At 45.9% G+C, this 20,597-nt stretch overlaps 1 protein-coding gene and 1 long non-coding RNA gene across 7 annotated transcripts in view; one reads left to right on the forward strand and one right to left on the reverse strand.

Moving 5' to 3' along the window:
- The window catches only part of SYN3 (synapsin III), a 465,836-nt gene extending 449,675 nt beyond the window's left edge, over positions 1 to 16,161 (reverse strand). The window contains exon 1 of one of the 2 annotated variants that reach the window (XM_023257413.2): positions 16,050 to 16,161. The gene's annotated coding sequence lies outside the window, so the exon portion shown is untranslated. Of the gene's footprint in view, positions 1 to 9,490; positions 9,632 to 16,049 lie in introns of those variants that run through there. The other variant, XM_019835455.2, reaches the window with a different exon arrangement.
- Positions 16,162 to 16,264: 103 nt separating this feature from the next.
- LOC109501772 overlaps positions 16,265 to 20,597 on the forward strand; it is a 114,231-nt gene continuing 109,898 nt past the window's right edge. For all 5 annotated transcript variants that reach the window (XR_006601084.1, XR_006601085.1, XR_006601083.1 and 2 more), the window contains exon 1: positions 16,265 to 16,494. This is a non-coding gene — a long non-coding RNA (uncharacterized LOC109501772). The remainder of the gene's footprint in view (positions 16,495 to 20,597) is intronic.

Consider the following 20,597-nt stretch of genomic DNA (forward strand, 5'->3'; position numbering starts at 1 on the left):
CCATGTAGGTAGTTTTGTCTCTATATTTGTATACTTAGGATAATGTTCCTTTTCCCCCCTTTAGCTCTTTATTCAAAAGTTGCCTTTTAAAAACTGGCAGCCCCTCCTCCAACAACCCTCTCCTCCTTCCCTCCTTTGTCTGTAATGCCCACTACCATCTAACACATTATCTATCTTACCTTTGCAGTGTCTCCCCTCTGTGCTTCCTCCAACTTGAATGGGAACCCCACGAGAACAAGAATTTTGTTGATTTTTTTCACTCTCGTATCTTGAGCACTGACCAGAAAGGGCTGGCACACAGCAAGCATTCAAAAGATATTTGTGAATCAAAGAAAGTTGATGAACCCATCTCTCGTACTGCCAATGGTTTCTGAGATGTCTCTATATTATAAACTTTTTGAGGACAGGGATCATATCAAATCCACCTTCACAGGGAAAAGGGGGTTATTCTGGGTGTGGGACTCAATAAAGGGAAGCTTTGACACTCGCTTCACCTCTCTCAGCCTGTAGCTCAGAAAAGCATAATGTCTTGCATGGACCACTGCAGAACCTTCCCTCCTGGCCTCCCTGCATCCAGCTAGGTGTCCTCCAAATCCACTTCCACAGCATAGGCTGTCAGAGACATTTTTTAAAAAACAAAAATCTGACCATGTCACTACCTTACTTAAACGAGGCAGCTGCTCCTTAATGTAAGCCCAAGCCCTTCCATGCAGCACGGGGGCCCTTTCTGATCGGTGCCAGCTTGGGCTGCAGCCTCATCGGCACCATTACACTCACTGACACGTATCTGCTTCCCTGCCATGTGGTCATATGCCTTTGCACATGCTCTTCCTGCTTCTTGGAATGGCATCCTGTTTTATCCTTCTCTAAGCACCTCCCCACCCCCGCCGGATTAGTGAACTCCATCTTTTAAAACTGAGCTCTAGGCTCCGAAAACCTCCTTAGAGCTCCCTCTCTACCTCTGCCAAAAGAAACTTCAAAAGTCTTCTAGATCACATTGTATTCGTTCTGCGCTGTCTGGAGGGTCTCTTGCATAGCACACTCAGCTAGCCACATGCTATGGGCCGAGGGTTTGTGCATCCCCCCCACCCCCACCCCACCAATTCCTATATTGAAGCCCTAATCCCCAGCCTTTGGAGATGAAGCCTTTGGGAGATAATCCGGTCATGAGGGAGGAGCCCTCCTCACGGGGATGGGATTAGTGCCCTTCTAAGAAGAGACATTCAGAGAGCTTACTTCCTCTCTCCCTGTTCTCCAGATGCTGGGACACAGCAAAAAGATGGCCATCTGCGTACCAGGAAGAAGGCCCTCACCACAACCCAGTACACTGACACCCTGATTATGGACTTTCCCGCCTCCGGAACTGTGAGAAGTAAATGCCTGTTGTTTAAGCACCCAGTCTACAGTAATTGGTTACAGCAGCCTGAAGTTACAAATGCCAGCACAGTTGAGAACCTTGAAATAAGGGGAAGAGGCCTCCAGACCCATCAGTCTGCAACACCTCTCTCTGAACTTTACAGAAAAGGAGAAAAGCCCTTTAGTCAGAGCCTGTTGACTCTTCCTTAGGAAGCAATCCACATATATTTGGTCATTTGCTTTCTTTGACTTCAGCCAAATAGATGTGGTAAATCAGAAAGAATTCTGCTAGAGGAAAGTACACTACCTGCTTGAAGCAGGGGAAGTTAAGGAGAAAGACAGAATTAGAAGAGCTCTAAAAACATAATACCCTAGGGCCATTTCAGCATAAGGTCGAAAAGTTCCACACATAACAACAACTTTTAGGGGCATCATGATACCACAACACCTTATGTTGCTATTTCATACCTCACAAAAGATATACCGTATTGTTATGAACCTGGCAAGAAAGAATAAAAATAGTAAGTTTTAACCCAAAAGCTAAAATCAAAAAAGAAAAATCTTTCAACATAAAAGTGTATTATTGACATAGTCCCCAGGGGCACCTGGGCAGCTCAGTCAGTTAAGCATCCAACTTCGGCTCAGGTCATGATCTTGCGGCTTGTGAGTTCGGCCCCATGTAGGGCTCTGTACTGACAGCACAGAGCCTAGAGCCTGCCTCGGATTCTGTGTCTCCCTCTCTCTCCTGGTTGTACCTGTCTGTCTGTCTGTCTCTCTCTCTCTCCCTCTCTCAAAAATAAATAAACATTAAAAATATATATAAGAAAAAAAAAAGAAATAGTCTCTACAGGGAATAACCCCAGGAAGGCCGCAAAACAGTGACGGGGCTGCAGTAAGTTCAGTGCTTGTGTTATTGCAGCCACTCATCCTCTAAAGATGCCCCTAGAGGGCGGATGCAGCGTAACAATTCAAAGCGTGGGCTCAAGTCAAAACCACCTGGGTTAATATGCCAGCTCTTCTATTTTGTAGCACTGAGCCCTTGAGCCAGTCTGTGACTCGGCTGCTCATTGTAACACAGAAATAACTGTTCTATCTCATCCATAGGCTGTTGGGAGAATTAAATGGGTTAATCCATGTAAAGTGCTTTGAACTACGCGTGGCACACAGTGAGTAGTAATTATGCCACAGGAAGATGTGGCTCAGCATCCTTGGGAAGTAGGCATGATGAGGTATGAAAAGGAGAGGCAGAGTCTGTGAACTTCAAGGAAGGCCCAAAGTGGTCCTGGGGACAGGGCATCCTTCTGCAAACCTCTGCACACAGCACCCCCAACCAGCTTGTTCCCCAGGCAGTGGCTCTCCTCAAAGGCACGTGGTCACATGTGACTTCGAAAGCCAGCCACTCTGCACACCCAGCATTGGACTGCCTGGTCCATTTCACCACGGCAGACTCCTTGTTAGTACCAGGGAGCTGCTAGGTTGTGGTAATCACATTAGACTCATTGAGCACAGGAAGTCACATGACTCCCACTCATCACCTATGCTACTCTAGGATCCAGCCAGTCTCCATCATTCTTCCAACCCTTTGCTTTCGCTCTTCCCTCACAAAACTATACCCTGCCTGGCTGCCCTTCCCACAGGCTTCTCCAAGTCAGAATTCCCACTAAACGCTGAAAGTCGACCGCAGACATCACCTCTTCTCTGAAGTCCTCTCAGTTCCTCCAAGGGTTTCTCATATTGGTCAACCAATCACCTGCACAGAATGATCTGTGGTGTTGCTAACCACAGGCCTCTTACTCTTGGGGCAGGAGCCTAACCAGCTGCATTTTTAATAACCTTCTCACCTGGTTCTTACACACATGAAAGTTTGAGAGTGGCTGCCAAGAGCACAGGCCTTGCAAACCTTACACTCAGTCATTTTTCCATCAGCTGAGCTCCCCCAGTTCTTTCTACAAGACCTCTGAGAGCACACCCGGATGTATTCCAGGTGAACTGTGCATAGTAAATCTCCTCTCACTAGATGGTGAGCTTCTTGAGGGCAGATGCCATGCCTAAATTACATTTAAATTCTTAGCCCCTCCAGCACTACAGCACTATGGCTATCTTATCTGTGACTCTTCTTTTCCCCCATATTCCAATTCCACCCATCACCAAGTTCAAATGGCCCTACTTTTAAATTTTTCATTGATTTTGACCACTTCTCACCATTTTCACCCAAATGAATTCCATTCAAACTGCCATCATCTCTCCCCATGGACTACTGCAATGGTCTACTCACTGGCCCTTCTGCTTCCACCCCTCCACACTAGAGCTTCCCTCCCACACAGCATTCAGAATGATGCCTTAAAAACAAGTTCAATATTTATAGATCACATGTTCAAGAAAACACCGATATCCAGAAGATACAAAGAATACTCAAAACTTAACAGTTAGAAACACAAAAGCAATTTTAAAAATGGGTAATAGACTTGAACAAACACCTCTCTAAAGAGGATATAAGGATGGCAAAGAAACATGTGAAAAGATATTCAATATCACTGGCCACTAGGTAAATGCAAATTAAAACCATGGCAAGATATAATTAAACGATTAGAGTGGCTAAAATAAAAAGTACTGAAAATGATAAGTGCTGACAAGAATACAGAGTAACTGGAACTTTCATACCCTGCTGGTGGGAATGCAAAATGGTACAGTCACGTGGGAAATCATTTGGCAGTTTCTTATAAAGTTGAGCGTAAATTTGTTGTATGTCCCAGCAATCCAACAGTTGGGTATTTACCCTAGAGGTCCAAAAATGTGTGTTCATACAAAAACCTGAACACAAATGTTTATATCAGCTCTTTTCATAACTGCCCAAACCTGGAAACAACCCAAGTGTCTTTCAAGGGTGAGGGAATGGACACACGGTGGTATGTTCACACAGTGGGATGCTAGCCAGCAATAAAAACGAACAAACTATTGATACAACATGGACAAATCTCAAAGGCATCATGCTCAGGGAAAGAAGCTAGCCTCAGAAAGCTACATACTGTATGATTCTACTGGTATCATGTCCTCAGAAAGATAAAATGGTAGCAATGGAAAGTAGAGTTGTGGTTGCCAAACGTTACAAGTGGGGAGTCTGTGACTACACAGGGACATTAGGAAGGAGGTTTCTGGGTGATGAAACTGTTCTGTGCCCCCATTGTTATGTTGGTACTTCCATGAGTCTATACGTGTGCTGAGTCATAGAACTGAACACCAAAACAAAGTCAACTTTACCACATGGCAGTTTAAAAAATAAAACCAATTAAAAGAATAAGCCAAACCATGTAAACTCTTTGCTCAAAACCTCCAGCTAAGAGTAGAGTCCAAACCTCACTCCACTGTCCATGAATCCCAACCAGACCTGGTTTTGGGTACCTCTCTAGTTCTACCTTCTCAAACTCCCCTCCTCCTCCCCACTCTGCTGAAATAGCAACTTAGAGCCCTTTGATGGACTTTTCTATAATGGCATCTTCTTATGCCCTTATACTGTTTTTCTTATGGCCCTCACCACTGACATCTCACAATGTAATTGTTCTGTGGTTATTTTCTATTTCCCCAGAATACAAGATCCACGAGGGTAGGGATCTTGTCCACACTGTTCATTGATATATCCCCAGCACCTAGGATGCTGCCTATCACAGCATAAGCACTCCATAAATATTTATTAAATGGATGAATAAATAAACCCAAGGGATGAAAATTCAATGATGAAATTTCTAATGCTTTGAATGCAGAGCCATACTTTGGCTTCTGAAGCACACTTCAAATTACCTGTCCACTTGACCCCTGAGTAAAACATATTTAAATCAGCTACTGGGGTTTTAAAAATGGGGGCACCTGGGTGGCTCAGTCGGTTAGGTGTCTGACTCCTGATCTCAGCTTAGGTCGTGATCTCCTGGTTCCGTGGGCTTGAGCCCTGCATTGGACTCTGTGCTGATAGTGTAGAGTCTGCTTGGGATTCTCTCTCTCCCTCTCTCCCTGCCCCTCCACCACTCATGCACTCTCCCTCTCTTTCTCAAAATAAATAAATAAACTTAAAAAATGGATTAAGCGCAACATCTCCCTTCTGAGTGCAGCTTTCTGGTGTTTGGTTAGGTGACTGCCGTGAACATGAGCTAGAAGGGGACAAGGCTGCAAGACAATGCATTCTTAGAGCAATGTCAAGAGGTTTCCTGAAGGTTTGTACAAAATTCTCTAGAAACAGAGGTGCCTGGGTGGCTCAGTTGGTTAAATGTTCAAATTTGGTCCTGGTCATGATCTAGTGGTTTGTGGGTTCGAGCCCTGCGCTGACAGCTCAGAGCCTAGAGCCTGCTTTGGATTCTGTGTCTCCCTCACTCTCTGCCTCTCCCCTGCTTGGGCTCTCTCTCTCTCTCTCTCAAAAATAAATAAACATTTAGAAAAAAGTATCTAGAAATACTACTAATGTGGGCAAATAAGTTTGAGGTGAGAGTGAAAGAGGAAAAAAAAACACCTTTCTGTAACACCTTTCGGTGGAGAACAAAGAAAGTAGCCATTTATAGAACACCTACCCTATGTATGTTCCAGTCCCTTTCTAAAGGTTCTAAATTAAGCCCCCATCCACCCTTCAGGGTGAGCCTACCGATCCAATTTTCAGAAGTGAAAAAAACAAACACAGAGATGTTAAGTAACATGGCCAATGTCACAGAATGATAGGTAAGGGCTGGTGTCTTGAATTCAGGTCTGTGAAGTTTCCGATCTCATTACTCAGGGACAAGAGGGCGAGCACTGTGTAGAGGAGCCAAACAGGACATGCCAATCTCAAATAGGAAATGCCAGCCTGGACACAGGTGGCCACGTTCTTCTCCAAAACTTTTCAAAGACCAGCAGAGACAAGTATGCTAAAGCAAGACGCTGATTTCCTTCCGGTACAAATGTACTAAGCATTTACTCTGTCTGTAACAGTTCCTGGGTTCGGGGTTTCCACATACATTATCTCATTTAATTTTTAATATCACTTAAAAAACCTGTTAATGGTATTATTATAAACAATACCATATTTAATGGTATTAGAGATTGTTTATCAAACAGAATAGCATAATACAAGGAAGCAAGGACACTTGAGAATTCTCCATCCCCTACCCCATGCAAGTGAGAAATTTTAGTTACCTTAAAGATAGAACAGTAGAAAGACCCAAATAACAGCATATAGGCTTTATGTTGCTACTTCTCTTAGCCTAAATCAGTGTTTTACACACTAATTAGCATACGAATTACTGTTCAGGATTGCATACACAAAAAAACATATGTAATGTAATTTTTTGGCAATTAAAATATTTTAAACGGTTGTTTGGACTGTGAATGATTTCCACCCCATACTAAGACTAAGAGGCAGCTCTGTTATACTCTAGGCCTCCTCTCATTTACTCCTGCTTGGTAGATAGATTATCAACAAATCTTATGTCTAGAAGGGGCATTAGAGGCTACCAAGTGCTACTCTTGGCCAGGGCAGTAATCCCCAAGGGTTACCACCCTCTTCTGAAGACAAGAGTGTGGAAGGTGGACTTACCCATTGCAAAGCCCCCACCATCAGTACACTCTACCTCTATTAATCTATCTGCTCCCCTCCAATTTCCACCCATTGCTGCTAGCTTTGCTCTTCAGTCCTGCAGAATAATGATAACTCCTCTTTCCTATAACCGTTAGGATGTTTGAAGCCTGGTATTAAGATGATTCCTTTTTAATGTTACAGTGATCAAGGAGGGAGTCAAGTATCTGCATTGTGCTTTTTAATCATTATTTGATGGAGTTTATTTCTGAGTGTACATCTCTGCACATCCAAGATACTGACACCCACCTCCCCATTAAGCAGCTCCACCGATTAAGTTCCACATTTTGGGAAACATGCAGCTTAGTGGGAAAGAAAAAGAACAGAGACCACATGCCGTGTAGCAAGTATTCCTATAGTGGTATAAATTAGGTGCCAGTCACACACAGAGAAAAAGGGTCAGAGTCCCAGCTCATCCACGAAGAAAGACTGCTGACCTGTGAGTTAGATTCTCAGGAAATACAATTTTCATCCTGAGTCTCCTGAAGGAGACTGACCATGTCTCACATCTCATACTCAGCTTGCCTACCACCCTCCTTTCATGTTTCAGACACCTGCCACAACACCAAGCATGGGTTAAGTGTCCAATGATTCTTACTTCAACCCTTTGGCATTTCAAAGGGGCCTGGTGAGAACAGACAAAGGTTATGTTCAGAACAGTTAAATTCAAATGATCCCAAATTTCTCAGATGAAGGTTTTTTTTTTTTTTAAACTCATTAATAGTAATACACCTTCAAACACCTAAATCAGAGTCTTGGACTCCATCCCCTGCCATCTATTGACTCACTGAGTGACAGAAAACAAGTCACCTAACTTCTCTGGACCTCCATTTTCTCAGCTATAAATTGAGGGGCCTGGTCCACAGGACTGTAAGGTCCCTTTTAGATCCAGAGTTCCCCAATCTTCTGCTGTCTCAGATATTAATGTGGAGAGTTCACATCAATCTGGCTGAACTAGTCAATTTTAAAATCAGTGCTTGATTTATAGTAGAAAGAAGAGCATGCATGGAAGCAAGGGTAGGTAAGGACCCCAGCTCCAGCCCTCCCATTCTCCTGACACATACCGCTATCCCAGTATGATCACCTGCACAAATACCAGTATCAACATTTACTGTATGATGATTTGGGGTAATTTCCTATATGGAGAGTGGGGTAAACACGACCTACTTCCAGAGCTATTGAGGGGGCAAAATGTTAAAATGTTTACAGCCTCACACCTAGTGGGCACATGCAGCATATTCCTTTATTCAAAGATTCTTTATCCAGCCCACTTAATCAACAACCTCAGATTCCAAAGACTTTTTACAATCCAAAGTACAGAGAGCCAGAGCTAGGAGAGCTCTAAAAGTCAGCTAAGTCCAACTCCCTCCAGCCCTGTGATTGACAAATGAAGAAAACAAGCTCAGAGAGACTCAGTAACTTGCCCAAGGACCTACACATATATTCTTCAGCAGCAAAGCCTGACCCAGAACACAGGGCAGCAGGCACCAAGGATCATACAAGACACAGAGAGAACACTGCAGGCTCCACTCTACCTAAAGAAATTGGTAACTCCCCATACATCACTAAATACTGAAAAATAAAAGAACTTTTTAGTTATATATTTTTTGGAGTGTTGCAAGAGAGAAGTAGCATCATAGCTTGTCTGTGAAACGCAGGCTTTTAAACTGAATTACCTATGAATTGAAGGTGAGACTTCCTTGCTATCAGCCTTTCCCAGTTATTCTGCTCCAATCTCCCTCACCCCACCCCATTTGTCCTTTTTTCAGTTTATACCTAGAGGCTAATACGCTTGCATTAGGACCCTCTTTGGACAAGGTGCGATGTTTCAGGCTGGGGCAATAATGCATGCCCCACTAAACACACACAAGAAAACTGTCACAGCTAAGTTACTCGATAAAGCAAAAATAATTCTCCTCTGCTTAGAAGCTCCAGCATGGGACAACTAGGAATTAATCAATTCGATTAATCAATTAATCGAATTGATTAAGGCACACTGATAACTCAAGGGTCGGAGGCTCTAAGGTCCTCCCAAAGGGCATGATCAAAATCCCTGAGACCGTTCAGGTGTTTCTGGAGAAACCTCAGCCCAGAGTCTACCAAGGGCTTCTTGGCCACGTGGGAGCACTGAAAAGGGAGTCCAGACAATATAAGGAGGAGCCTGGGTTACAGCTAGCTCCAAGGAGACCGCCCTCACCTGACACTCCCCTGCTGCCCAAGATTCCCAGAGCAAAGCATGTATCTACACAGATCATTTGACAGAAAGCTACACCAACAGTATGCTTGTTTACAGCTTCAGGTCAGCACACTCCCCAGTCAGTGTCTCCCAGAATTCAGAGGGCCCTAATCTAAGCCTCACATTGTGCACTTGAGCAAATAGACCCAAAGAGGGAAACGGTCCTGCCCGAGCTCATACCACGTGCCAGGGCTATGGGATGGAGCCTAAGCTTGACCTTCAGTCTAGAGCTGTTCCCTCCCTTTAGACCTCCAGTCTAGAGCTCCTCTCTGCTAGGCCCACTCCCTCTTCCAAAACCCTGGGCTCACCTCCTGGTTCTGAGGATCCTGCCAGGTTGAACAATGCTCAGAAGCAGGTGGCAATTTAGCAATGCATCCAGTGGGACATTTGTAGGCCAGAGCAGCGGGGGGCTGTGTCCGTCCCCAGTGGCAAGGAGAGACTGCAGCGTGGAACTTTGAAAGGGCTCTCTCTTCCCTAAACGATCCTGATCCTCCTCCTCCTCCTCCTCCTCCACCACCTCCTCCCCCACTCCCTCTCCCCCTTCCTCCTCCTCTGTAGTACTACGGAGACATGTGCTCTGCTTGGGAGGAGGTAAGGAGGAAGATGCAGCTGTTTATTGGAAGAAGGGCAGCAATCTGCTGAGCTGGGCTATATACTCACACCTAGCAGAAGAGGAATGGGGAAAAAAAGAGATCTGTTGCCACAGAATTATTAACCCTTGGGCTCCAGCTTTGCTCCTCACACAGCTGAAGCAGCGAGAGAAACAATACACTTAACCAATGGAGTGCCAGCCAAAGACATTACATCATCGGTCAGCACTGTCATTGGCTAATAATTCCTAGAAGGCAAAATTCTGCTTCTAGGTGCTTAACCCTTTCATGTTCACCATAGCAATGACTCAAGTATTTGGTCAAACCAATGGTTCCTGGACTTCCTTTTATCAGGATCATGTGGGCTGCTTTCTAAACATACAGATCTCTGTGCTTCATCCAGAACCATGAAAGCCTTCAGAAGGAAGACGAATATCTGTATTTTAAATAGTGTACAGAATGTGAGGACTACTGGTCTATTCAGAAACTCTTCCTCTCCAAAAGATAAAAGAGATAATCGGTTGTCTGAGCATTTATTATGTACCTAATATTTACTGCATCATTTAATTTATTTACTATACTAAGCAATGAACACTACTGGATCCATTTCATAGATATAAAAAGTAAGGTTCAGAGAGAATAAGTCACTTGCTCAAGAGATGGGACCTGGCTTTAAAAACCAGGCTGTTTGGGGCACCTGGGTGGCTCAGTCAGTCGAGCATCCAACTTTCGCTCAGGTCATGATCTTGCAGTTCTTGAGTTCGACCCCACATCAGGCTCGCTGCTATCAGCACGGAGCCCACTTCAGATCCTCTGTCCCCCTCTCACTGCCTTTCCCCAACTTGCACTCTCTCAAAAATAAATCAAATATTAAAAAAAAAATTAAGAGCTCGGCTGTTTGCACCCTACCTCATTCCCCCTCTGGAGCTCCCACTTGAAATCAAACTAAGCCATTTGCCTGCTTATTGCCTCCAGGGTTATAGAAAATGTAGAAAACCCTCTCAATGAGTTGGAAAATGCCAGTAACCTATGAAGAATGGTGGAATGAAGAGAATGGTGAATTCCCATAGTAGGTGTTCGGGGATCATGAACCCTCCAGAGAATCCTCTTTTTCTCAGGCTCCATTCTTCTGCTTCTGCTGCAAATCTCAGCTTCGCTGTCACTTTCTCTAGGAAGCCTCCTCCCACTCCCAAATCTGGGGCAGATTCTCCTGCTCCAGGCTCCTAAGGTCCCCTGTATCAGTGGACTGCAGCTGCTTGCTTAGTGGGTAAACTCCATAAAATTAGAGGCTTTTCCACTTTCTCCACCAACATACGCCCAGGACAGTGCTTGCCACATGTGAGTACTCCATCAGGACGAGGAGGGATGGGGAGGGAAGGCCCTTGCTGAAGGTCTAAATGGCATCATACTGAGATGGGAATGGCAAAGCACTGGAGGCCAAGGGATACACATGAACAAAGTGTCTGACCTTGGGTAAGTTCATGTCCTGGGGGTTGGGGGGGTGGGGAGGGCTTGGTTTCCTCATCTGAAAATGAAGACAACAGCACCTCCCTCATAGGTAGATATGAGGATCAAATTAAAGAATGATCCAGGCTGTGATGTGCTCCTTTACACTGTCTCTCCCTAGATCTCATCCATTTTGTTGGCTGACATCTAAGTGCTGACAACTCCCATATTTATAGCTCTAGCCCAGACTTCCTCCCCACCCCAGGCTCCACGTGGATATCTCACAGGCATCTCTAACACAGCACGTGAATTTCCTCTCCGAACCACAACCTGCTCCCCACCTGGTCTCCTCCACTCTGTTATTGGTGCTCCCATCCAGGCAAGCTTTTATCTATTTTTGTTTTTGTAATTGAAATGAAACTCATATCACATAAAATGAACCATTTTGAAGTGTCCAACTAAGTGGCATTTACTACATTCATAATGTTGTGCAATCACCACCTCGATCTAGTTCCAAAACATTTTCATCAACCCAAAAAAGGAAACTATTTACCCTTTAAGCAGTTATGCTTCATTTACTCTTCTTCCCCAAGTCACTGGCAAACACCGGTATGCTTTATGTCTCTATGGATTGATCTACTCCGGACGTTTTATGTAAATGAAATCAGACACCATGTGAACTTTTGTGTCTGTCTTCTTTCACTTAGCATGTTTTTAAGGTTCATTCACATTGCAGCATGTATCAGTACTTCATTTCTTTTTATGGCTGAGTAATATTCTATTGTAAGTATATACCACATTTTGTTTATCCATTCACCTGTTGATGGACATTTGGCTCCACCTAACCTTAAACCATAAACCCATGGGTCATCTTTGGTTCTTCCGTTTACTGTATTCCCAACATCTAATCTATCAGCAAGTCCTTGTCCATTTTGTAACCAAATATAACTCTAATCCTTCTACTTTCCTCCAATACCATTGCTATTCTGCAGCCAAGACACCAACATCCCTCTCACCTAACTCTTAATTGGTGACAAAATCCCATTCCTCTCCCTCGTCCATTTTTCACCAGGTAGCTACATAAACCAGATCATTCATCAACTCTAGCAATATTTACTGAACACTTTGCATCATGGAGCTTGCATCCTAGAGGCATGACAGACAACAAACAAATATATAGTATAACCTCAAGTCATTACTAGGCTTAAAATCCCTCAATGACCTTTCAATGCACTTCAAATAAAATCCAAGCTCAGCATGGCCTTCCAAGGACCCGTCTACTTCTCCAAACTCATCTCAGGCTGTTCCCCAATCACACTGGGCTCCATTCCTCCACCTCCTGGTCCTTGAACAAGCTGTTCTTTCTGCCTCTTGATCCTGGCATTGTTTAGCATTGCTGGATCCTTCTCATCCCTCAGATCTCAGGATAAATATCACTCCTCAACATGACCTTCCCTGGCCACTGTTGTTAAGCAGATCCACACCTCATTCATTTCACTCATTCAAGAAGTATGTGCTAATCACTGTGCTGGGCTCTTGGGATAAAGCAATATGTGACCTCCTGGAGCCATCAGTCTAATGGGGGGGGGGGGGTGGCAAACAACAAGGAAATAAATAAAATGAATGAACAAGTGCTATGAAGGGAGAGTAAAAGGGAGGGGACCTGCCTTATATAAGATGGTCCAAAAGGCCTTGCTGTGGAGATTATACTAAAAGATTCAGTTGGGAAAAGGGCCTATTACTCTCTATCACTTCCTGGCTAGGCAATGGGATGTTCTTTTTTTTTTTTTTTCAATATATGAAATTTATTGTCAAATTGGTTTCCATAAAACACCCAGTGCCCATCCCAAAAGGTGCCCTCCTCAATACCCATCGCCTACCCTCCCCTCCCTCCCACCCCCCATCAACCCTCAGTTTGCTCTCAGTTTTTAACAGTCTCTTATGCTTTGGCTCTCTCCCACTCTAACCTCTTTTTTTTTTTTTCCTTCCCCTCCCCCATGGGTTTCTGTTAAGTTTCTCAGGATCCACATAAGAGTGAAAACATATGGTATCTGTATTTCTCTGTATGGCTTATTTCACTTAGCATCACACTCTCCAGTTCCATCCATGTTGCTACAAAGGGCCATATTTCGTTCTTTCTCATTGCCATGTAGTACTCCATTGTGTATATAAACCACAATTTCTTTATCCATTCATCAGCTGATGGACATTTAGGCTCTTTCCACAATTTGGCTATTGTTGAGAGTGCTGCTATAAACATTGGGGTACAAGTGCCCCTATGCATCAGTACTCCTGTATCCCTTGGGTAAATTCCTAGCAGTGCTATTGCTGGGTCCTAGGGTAGGTCTATTTTTAATTTTCTGAGGAACCTCCACACTGCTTTCCAGAGTGGCTGCACTAATTTGCATTCCCACCAACAGTGCAAGAGGGTTCGGCAATGGGATGTTCTATCATTCAATGTTTGCTCTTGAAGAATCAAAGCATTTAATGTCTGTCTCTCTCTCTCCCCTAACAGACTGCACTGTATCCCCAGCACCTAGGACAGTGCCCTATCATTTAGGAAGCACTCAGTGCACATTGTTGAATTAATAATTGGTAAATAAATTAATTAATTAATCAGACCACCAAAGAAATCACCTCATAGACTATAAAAAATCATACCATTTTGATTGCTGCTTTTGTTGTTATTGCTATTATTTTATGGCAAAAGGACACATACTCTGTTGGGTTTTAGAAAAAAGACTGGGTTGACTGTAAAACAAGTTAAAGTACTTGACTCAGAATACCACTAGACAACTAGGAGAGAATGCATATAGATAATAGGCACTCAATAACAGGAAGTGGTAGTCATTGTAGCTATTACTATTAAAGATCCTTTCCTCTAAAGCCTATTTACCCAACTCTAACTCCCAAATCTACTTTCAGATGCAGTCAAGAAGGTTAAAGGCAAAAGAAATGAACACTTTTTAAATACCTGCTCTGCACCAGATTCAGTGCAAACCAGTTTCTGTCAAGTTATCACATTTACTTCCCAAACCCATCCTGCAGAGGTAGCTGCTGTGGGACAGCTCTCAATCCCTCTCCAAGACAGAGGCACCCCTTCCTCCCCTGGGCCCTACTGCCAGTTCCGTTGGCTGAGTCCCTCTTCAGGAACTGTCTTGCTGAAGGGACAACCAAAGTTATGCCCTTCCCTGCATCCACTGGCTGGCCAACATGGGGCTTCCAAGGCCTGGCCCCCAGGCCTCAGGGGATCAACTAAGGCCTCTTTTGCATTGCATCACAGATCTACCTTCCCTCTGCCCAATCCTGTTTTCCTCACCTGTCACCCCCTTGGACAGTGAGACGACTCCCCCCAAGTCCCCCTACACACAAACCTCAGAATCTCAGAGTCTTTTACCAGGGAACTTGATCTTCTAAAGGTAGTTACGATATTTCCTTTTAAATCAGAAAAGTGACATTCAGAAACATTGATTAATGTCCCCAAAGCACACAGCTAAAGTGAGTTTCTGGCCTGACTCCCCAGTGACACCTTGCTTTTTATTACAGCCTCTAACAGCCAAGACTGTGCCTCTGCAAGGCAGAGAGAGGAGGAGAGAGGTACCATTCCCAATCCTCCAGGGTCCATGCCTGATGACAAGGTTGAGGTCAAAGCCTCCTGAAACAATACAAAAATGACCTGCAGGTTGCAGAAGCAAGTATCACAGAGGCAACATTTCCTGGCCCAAATCTTTGTCCAGAGGCCAGGGAGCAGGGCTCCTGGGCAGTTGGGGCTGCTTTCCGGGCCCAGAGCATTTGCAGCCAAGTCCGAATAGCAACTACAACTTACCGGCTCTCTGATGCTCCGGTCTCCATCCATTTTCCAGAGAGCTGCCAGAGTTACCTGGTCACTGATCAGAATTCCTCCACTGCACTCCACCCCAGGACAAAATTCAAGACAGTCAAAGGCTGCATTTTAAGGTCTGCGCATGGTTTAGCCCCCCGCCATGCCGACAGCTCATTTCCTACCCACAGTAAGCCCTGGTCCTTCGTGATTATCTAATGGGATACTAGACTTTTTCAGCTTCCTTACCTCTCTCTGGAATTCCCGCTATCCCAGCAGCCCTCCCCCTTGGCCCCCTCCCCCCAGCTTTCAGCGGGGCAAACCCTCCGCCTCCTCCAGTCCCCACTCAAAGGTCGCCTCCGCTCCAAAGCCGTCCTGGCTGCCTCACGCCTCCTCTACACCTCGTGTCCCCTGTACTACGGTGCTCGGAAACTGTTCCTCCTACTGTCCTTCTTGGCCCCAGGAGCCCCTCCAAGGCCCGTCTTCGTGCCACCAGGGCTCAGCACAGTGCCTGGCACACAGCGGGGGAGCCGATAAATGCTGAATAAACACGGGGCGCGGCATCAAGGCTAGTCCCCGCTGCGAGCTCGGCCAGGGAGCCGCTCGGAGGTTTCCTCCTGCGCCTCAGAAAGACTGGAAAAAGGCAATGGCGTGACAAATCTGACCCCTAGCCCCAGGCCAACAGGTCCTGAGGGGTCTGAAGACCTGGGTCGAGCGCATGTCCGGCCGGGGGCTCCCGGGCCCCCGGCATTTCCCGCGCGCCGACCTGTCCGTCGCAGGGTCGGGCCGGGGCCGGGCTGCGGCAGCCTGTGGAGGGAGAGTGGCGCGGCGGCTCGTCGCCTCCCTCCCGGGCCCTCCGCGCGCCCGCACCCCACGGGCACAGGGCCGGCGCGCCGGGGACGAGGACGCCACCGGCAGCCCCGTCTGAGGGGCCGCGGGAGGGGACGGGGGGGGGGGCTCCCAGCTTCCGGAAACCCCACAAAGTCTACTTCGCGGCGGCGCTCCCCTTACCGTGCGAGCCGCCAGGAAACCCGCGCCAGGGGAGTGCCTCGGCCGCGGCGCCCGCCTGCGGATACGCTCCGGGTCCGCGAGCTCAGCCTCCGCACCCGGCCGCGCTCCAGCGTCTCCCCTCCGCCGCCCGGCCTCCCCGCCGCGCCGCACCGCCCCATTGGCTCGGACGGCCAGGCCCCGCCCCCTGGGGCCCCGCCCCGCGCCTCCCACCACGGCGCCCCTCACGTCTCCACGCGGGAAAGTTGCTTCCTGACTCTGAGCTCTCCCCCGGCTCGGGCAGCCGAGTGCAGTGATCATTCCCGATCCCAAAAGCGTCTCTACGCCCCTTGGGGAGTGCGAAGAGTGCAGCGTCCTTGGAAGCCAGCTTTGAGCAAGGCACCTGACCTTCCAGGACTTGAGGAGGCGCCTCAGAGAAACCCTGCCTCACTGTCTGCTCGCGTCTCAGGTACTGTGCCGGTCACTCGGCGCGGGGGGTGCAACAGGAACCAGACAAAGTCTGTCGCCCTCCTGTAGTTTGCATGCAGTCGGGATGGGGGCAGGGTTAATGAAGGTACACGAAGAAGATATGTCAGACTGTTATGGGAGGGAGAGGTGATTTTAAATAAGAAAGGGGCCTTGGGACGTTGTAAATAGGAGGGTTTCTTGCGGCCACTTGGGGAGGTGATGAACAGAGTTGAAAGAGAAAAGGGATTCCAGGACTGGAAGGAGAGCATCGCCGGCAGGGGGCAGTAGATGCACCGTGATTCTGAGGCCACAAGTGGAGACTAGGATAGCCCAGAGTGCTGAGCAAGGAAGAGGTGCGCTAGGCTGGAGAGAGTGCGTGGGGCCGATTTCCCCAGAACCCGGAGGGGTGGGGGTGGGGGGGGGGGGCAGCCTGAATAGCTTCGGTTCGTTATAAGGACAAAACAAAAATAAGCCATCGAAGGGAGGCTATGACATGTTTAAAAGACCACTGTTGCTTGTGTGGAGAATAGATTTTGGAAGAGAGAATGAAATAGCAGCGAGACCAGTTAGGAGGTGTCTTAGTCGGCTCACGCTGCCATAACCAAATACCATAGACTGGTTGGCTTAAACAGTAGACATTTATTTTCTCATAGTTCTGGACGTGAAGGTCAAGGTGCCAGCGTGGCCTGCTTCTGGTGGGAGCTCTCTTCCTGGCTTGTAGATGACTGCCTTCTCCCCGTGTCCTCATAAGGCAGGGAGAAAGAGAGCAAGTTCTCTCCTGTCTCTTCTTAGAAGGACACGAGCCCCATCATGAGGTCCCCACCTGCAGGACTTCACCTAAATCACCAAAGGCTCTGTCTCCAAATACCATCTTGTCGTGGGTTAGGGCTTCAACATTTGGGGGGGCGGGGGGCGATGCATAGTTCAGTGTGTAACTTGAGTCTACTGCAGGAGTCCAGGCAAGAGATGATGGTGACTTAGACCAAGGTGGTGACAGTGGAGATAGAGAGAGTGGACCAACGGAAATACATTTTTAGAATATCATGGAAAGCCTTGGTGATGAGTTGGTTTTAAGAAATGTGGAAAACAGATGAATAAAGAATGACTCCCAGGTGCTCACCTTGAGCCATCCTTGAGATAATGGTGCCCTTACCAACATGGGGAAAGACTAGGAAGGGACAGGTTGGAAGCAGAATGGAAATAAAGGCTCCACCGTGGACATTTGAGAAACCCATTAGGCAAGCTACAACAACTGTACCAGGTTGTCTTCAAATTGTTTTACATATATTAACCAATTGTATACATAATTCTTATAGTAACTGTGTGGTGGAAAAGGACTCTCATTGTCCCCGTATCACAGTGGAGGAAATGAAGGCACTAAAAGATTGAGCAACTTGCCCAAAGTGAGGGCTGGTTACCCAAGTAGAAAGCACAGATGTGAGCCTGGGGCTGGAGATATGCACTGGGGAGTGTTCTGACCTGGGACCATATGAGACCACCTAATGTGAGAAGAAAGCGGAGCCAAGGACTGAGAGCCCTTGGAAGTTTGTCTTCCAACATCTCTGCTTACTGCATGGCCCTTAGTAAGTGACTTCAGTCAATAAGAGGGAGTAACCCGACTTCAGTAACCAAGGGAGGAAAACTGGCTCAGGAGTCACAAACTTTAATACTGTTGGGGACGGGCAATAATGTAATAAGTGAAGTTGGCAGGGTGTGATAGAACAGGGCGGGGTAGAGACTGTGGTGCACTGAGGGGTGTGTAGACCTGCCTAAGGGGCAGGCAGGCTGTTACTTAACAACTCATGTTTGCCGTATAGCAGTAGGGACCCTGAGTTGCCAGATGATCTGATTTTCATTAAATTTTCATTAAGAAAAATTCAGATTATGTTACATCTCCAAGTGTTTAAATGTTGGCGATTAATTAAAAAAAAAAAAATGTAAAGGACTGTGTGAGCCAAGATTGTTGAGCAAAACCAAACCCATGCATAGACAGGATTTGCCCCTTTGGCTACTACTTTCCACCTCTGGATCAGGCAGTACCTCAGATCCTTCCTGAGTTTCTATTCAGACATGGATAATGACAGTAGTGGACATAAGAAGATGAAGAAGATCAAGGAAATCTCAGCTCATAAACCCTGCATGGATTTTTGCCCCATCACTGCCTCTACCCACCCTGGAATATCCTTTCTAAGCTTCCGTCTCCCCTACCTGTGAAATGAAGTCAGAGAACAGCTCTGACTTCTCTCAACTCTAAGATTTGGACTTATATGTAGTTTTTTTTTGTTGTTGTTTTTTTAAGAATATTGGCCTTCAAATGTGCACAGGAGAGTTGCTTGGAGAAAAATGGAAAGGATGTTCTTGTCTAGGCCTATAAATTCAAAAACCTTCACTAGTATCAGTTTTAAACAAAGAAAGAAAAGAGGAAATGGTTAGTGGGATAAAAGTGTAGATGAGAAACCAGGCAAATTATGGCATGGAAAATTATTTTTTATTGCACTGTGAATAAGGGGGATAAAAGGCAGTTAGATGCAGAAGTGCTTAGTGGTTTCTATTGAAAATTCAATGTATCATAGCCAGTTCTCTATATTTATCATCAAGGGTTTAGCAGTAATGAGATTCTCCCGTCATGTATTGGAGGTCAGCTGCATTCCAGAATTATTTATTCTTATGTGCTGAGCTTATGCAATGAAAAGAGCCTGGAAACAGATAATGACTCTCTAGTCAGTCCCTTTTGTCCCCGCCCTGAAATAGTGTTTAAAGCTGGAGAAACAGCTCACGACTTTATAAATTTCTGACTTTTATGTGAGAGTGAATGTGGGGTTGCAAGTCAGAAGACTTGACACCTGGTCATGGGATAACCTCTCTGAACCTTCTTCATCAATGAAATGAGAGCTGGACCAAAGATGGCTTCCTAGAAGATATTTGTATTTACGCCTCCACATTTCTTTGGGGGGAGTTTTTCACGATGGGGAGACCTGGAAATTCCCAGGACCAGATCCTTCAAAAACTTGCTAACTCCTAGTCCCCAAAAATACTTGAGGGAGGGATGTCACCTGAGTTGGGCCAGTTAGATCTTCACTCCTGGGACTTTGTCTCTCCAGAAAGTGATAAGGATGGAGAGAGATTGACCACGAGATTGATCAGACTAATGATGACAGCAACAGCAGCAGCAGCCTAAGGAGGCTGGACCAGTGATTGCTGTTTAGTCCTGAATCTTGTTGGCACACCTCTAGATTCCTTTGATTTCTGCCCATTTCGCAAACTTGATCCTTCATGCCATCCCTGTCCCCCATCTAATTTTATTTTGTGAATCGTCCATCTCTGCTAAATTCCCTTCTTGTGTTAAATAGCCTACATTATTTCTCTTGCTTTTATTTATTTATTTATTTATTTATTTATTTATTTATTTATTTATTTATTTCAACGTTTATTTATTTTTGAGACAGAGAGAGACAGAGCATGAACGGGGGAGGGTCAGAGAGAGAGAGGGAGACACAGATCTGAAACAGGCTCCAGGCTCCGAGCTGTCAGCACAGAGCCCGACACGGGGCTCGAACCCACGAACTGCGAGATCATGACCTGAGCCGAAGTCTGATGCTTAACCGACTGAGCCACCCAGGCGCCCCTATTTCTCTTGCTTTTAACCAAGAATCCTCCCAATGGGTCCAGGAAGGAAAGAAATGTATTGTCATAGGATCTTTTCCCTGGGGAACAATTCAGCTCAGGAATTTGCGTGCATATGGATGCACCCACAGTGACAGGTGTACACATTGTCTTACAACTCAGTAAGAAATCCAAACCCACAGAGTGGTGGTGGTGGAGGCTAAAAAATATATTTATTTTTGATAAGAAGAACTCAGATCTGCTATTCTTATCTAAAAAAAGATGAGCAAGTTCTTATAATAACAAAACAACTGTAGCAATAAGTCCTTTTTATGTAAATTCTATAGCTTGCAAAGTCCCTCATTTCATATACCCTCCTGTGAGGTAGGCAGATTAGATAGTATTCATGGATTAGAGTAATAGTAGCCATCATTTATTGAATACTTTTTGTGACCAGGCACTGTGCTAAATGCTTTTCATACCCACGGGCCTACACTGTTA

Source organism: Felis catus, chromosome B4 (genome assembly GCF_018350175.1).
Source record: "Felis catus isolate Fca126 chromosome B4, F.catus_Fca126_mat1.0, whole genome shotgun sequence".
NCBI lineage: Eukaryota > Metazoa > Chordata > Mammalia > Carnivora > Felidae > Felis > Felis catus.